This window comes from Onychomys torridus, chromosome 7 (genome assembly GCF_903995425.1).
Source record: "Onychomys torridus chromosome 7, mOncTor1.1, whole genome shotgun sequence".
Taxonomy (NCBI): domain Eukaryota; kingdom Metazoa; phylum Chordata; class Mammalia; order Rodentia; family Cricetidae; genus Onychomys; species Onychomys torridus.
This window is the reverse complement of record NC_050449.1, coordinates 29,448,116-29,451,794: the sequence shown is the minus strand read 5'-3', so window position 1 is coordinate 29,451,794 and position 3,679 is coordinate 29,448,116. Positions and strand designations below refer to the sequence as shown.

The 3,679-nt window shown below is 45.8% G+C and overlaps 1 long non-coding RNA gene across 1 annotated transcript; it reads left to right on the top strand.

The window, feature by feature from the left end:
• Positions 1 to 341: 341 nt before the first annotated feature.
• Positions 342 to 3,365, top strand: LOC118586668. The gene is made up of 3 exons (XR_004945396.1): positions 342 to 980; positions 2,570 to 2,769; positions 2,942 to 3,365. It is a non-coding gene; the product is annotated as an uncharacterized LOC118586668 (long non-coding RNA).
• The last annotated feature ends 314 nt before the right edge of the window (positions 3,366 to 3,679 follow it).

Below are 3,679 nucleotides of genomic sequence, written 5' to 3'. Positions count from 1 at the left end.
TACTGGTATATTATACTTAGAATTTGCAAAGAATTAACCACTAAAAAATCACTTGTTTCCCCAACAACCTTGTAGTCCATATTTAGGATAAGAAAACAGAAATAGGTAGTCATTTGTCTAAGGCGACACAGCTCCCTTTCTTAAAGACACCCACACAGTGGAAGATCTATGAACATGTCATGGGAAGGGAAGTCAAATACTGAGGCAGACTGCTTTAAGTAGCAAACGGGTTCCTTCTTGCAGTGTCTGAGACAGGCCCCTGGGGGTCAGTGTTTAAATCCAGCATGCAGCCTCTGTCTAGATTATATAAAGGCATGTAGGGATCCTCTTTATCTCTCACCTCTCTGGCATTGCTCTGACCTACTCCCCTGTGCTTGTCCCACTTCACTCTAACTCCAGGTTCTTGGGAGGAAGGGATGATGTGTTCTGTCTCGGGATGAGAAGTGCTGGAGGCTTTGCAACAGCTGGGATGGTTCCCAAAGTGCCTGTGTGGATATCGATGGAGAGGGGAACCAGTAAGGATGAGGAGATAGCACAGCAAGGGCCCCAGCTGATGGGCCTGTGAGGAAGGAGAGGGGCGCTTATGCTCGGGGGGCAGTGTCCAGGAGGCCCATTCATCTCTTTCCTCAAATTAGACAACACGGTGGGGAGAAAGCCACCGTGGCACATCAAGTTGGGAAACGAGCGCACGCTCTGCAAATCTCAAGGAAATGGACAGAGGAAACAGAAAAGCCCTTTTTCCCTGTGCGGACACCTCTGTCAAGCACAGCTTGCCTGTCCTGGCTGGCCCCGCAGGTGCTCCTGGCAGATGCCTTTGTACACTGAGGACGTCCTGGTGAGTGGTTCTCTGGATTCAATTAATGCACAAACTGACCGGAGTGGAAGACAGAGAGGAGACAGCGTCTGAGGAAAGCTCCTTCTCCCCTGCCATGCTGCTTCTCACCTGGTGACGATGTGGACTTAGTGCTTTGAGATCCCTGGTAAGACAAGTCAGGGCACAAAATGGACAGTGCCGTTTGGATTCAGACCAATGGGACTAAAGAAGTAGGGCACGGATGTGTTGAACAGGAGGGCCAGGGAGTGAGATGAAGTTTATGTGCCCAGGATCATCTGTTCTCTCCCTAAACAGATTATTCTTTTCTCTGATTTCTCATGGGAGGAAAACAAAACCCAAGCTCTTTCTTAGAACATGAAGCATGCATCACTCTTGCCAGACAGATGAAGAAAGTGCCATCAGGTGTTTAAAATGCAATTATAATTGGAAAGGTCAAGAATTAGACTTTATTTTTTAGCAGGTAAACAAATGCATGTTTCTACATGTGAAATCCCTTTTCTCTTCCCATTCAGGTGGCTTCAGAGTGGCCAGAAACACCCTCCTGGGTTGGTCACCTGACAGATTAAGCTCACCAAGCCCAGGCTACACGTCGTGTAATTCAGCATTAAGTATCTTATTGATTCACTGAAGTGCTGCCATGGATGTTAATGGAGACAAATATTATGGCTGTGATTTTTCAAAGGGCTGAGTAATTCCCAGACATCAATAACATCTGTCATGATGTAATGCAGGGCGACCTTAAGATGCTTGACTTGGGGCCAGCCATGGAGGATGGGACTGCTGGAAGGAAAAGATGCTGAGATGTTGCTAAGTGTGAGGACTTCAGACTCTGCCCTGTTGTAGGAATGGGGCACATTCCCTCCCTTGCTATCCACAGCTGTAATTGCAACATAACAGGACCACTGTGATCCTAACCAATCCTGCTCCCACTTTACTGGAGCATGCATGATCCCATAGACTGCTTATGGGGGGAGCAGGGGACTTGCTTAAGGTCAATCATTCAGGTAGCCATGGGCTAGGCTAAAAGTAGAGTCTCAGAATTTCATACCCAAGCCTGTTCTTGATACTTGTCAGTAAGATTTCTGAAATCCATTTGAATATATGGTCAGAAACAAGTGATATTTTCTTCCAAAAAGCTTCACTAAGACACTCAGGGTCAGTAATTGGAATGAATCAATTACTCTCACACAAATCCCCCATTTCAGTCAAATTCTGCAGGCTGCCCAATCTTTCCTACACTTGGATTCATTCTCTTTACTGCTGCTCACATTATCTTGCAGCAAGATGAATCTGATCTTGTCACTCCCTAGAATGAAGACCTCCATCAGCCTCTCTATCTCTCCTCAGAATAAACACATTCCTGGTACATCCTTACCTCCAGTCTACAGAGTCATATCTTGTCCCCTTTTTTTTTTCTCAGCACCCAGAGCATTACAGCTGTTCCAGGCCCGTCTAAGCTCCTAACATTGCGAATAAGCAATTCCCTATGTTTGGACTATCCCCTCCCTACCTGCTGCCCAGGAAACTCCTACCCATCCATCAAGAGCCAGATCTATCCCACCAGCCCCCAAGAACCACTCCCTCTTCTACTGGTAGATAATGAGCAGTTCCTCTGTAGGGCCACAGAACACTGTCCATCTGTTATTGATCACTATGTTTGCTTATGACACTGCATTTTTTTTTTTAAAATTTGAACTTCTTTGGTCAAAAATTGTTTTTTCACTTTGGTTTCAGGACATAAGAGGAATCGATCTCTAACTGACTGACAATCTTTCACCCTGCTGGTTAGGCTTCGTAATGCTGGGAGGTGCTATGCAGGCTGCTGGGAGAGAAGACATTAATAATTTTACCCACCACTGGACATTCCATGTTACAGTACTGACCCACCAGCCAAGATGTGCCCACTGGTGCAACAGAAGCATGACTGTCCTGAGGTTGGTGACTGGTTGCTTCCTGACTGGATTTGAAGTTTGCTCAAAAGGAGGGAATTTTATGCTTATACTGTGGGGAAGTCATAAGTTCTAAGGCAGAACCTGCGATTGTTATTATTTGTTTTAATGGGCGAATTGTGAAATTGCCTCCTAAGTATTTTTCTTTATATCACAGACCTGGGCTACTTGCAACCTTGATAAGACAAGCTGCTTTTGACAATGGGCAGCAGTCAATGGAGAGAAGCATGACTGTGAAAGTATTGAGAATAAGAGACTGAGTGCTCCATCATAAGAGAAACTCAACCCCCAGAAAGGGAACACTGAGGAAGAGGAAGCAGAATTTAAGAGCCTGAGGATGGGGAGGAGTGCCATGAAGGGCTGTCATCTGGATATGAATGACACGGCCTTGCACTTAGAAACGCATGCACCGGATCTACTCAAGATGAAGCCAACTACAATCCCTGCATAGATGAGGGAGGTGATCTCCAGGAACCTCCCTTTATTGAGTGGCTATTGGCTGCTGGGGTAGGGAAAATCATTCTTCTTTAGGGTGTAGCCACTGGTAGGTTTTACATACCCTAGTAAATGGCCGCACGCGCGCGCACACACACACACACATGAGCACACACACAGTTAACACTAACTGAACTTAGTGGATCACCCAAAAAGAAGCCATGGAGTTAGAATGAGACTGTGTGAAAGGAGATACAGGCATAGTTGGGGCTAGAAATGGCGCTACATATGATAGTTCATTGTATACATGTCTGAAATTCTCAAAGAATACCTGTGCTCTTGGCACATGCAGGTAGGTGCACTGTAGATAATGCTTCATTGACCAGATAAATGCATCTGGAATCAGAAACCTGTTGGGGTGTGAGTTTTTATCAGGGTTTAGGGCAAGCACATTGGCCCT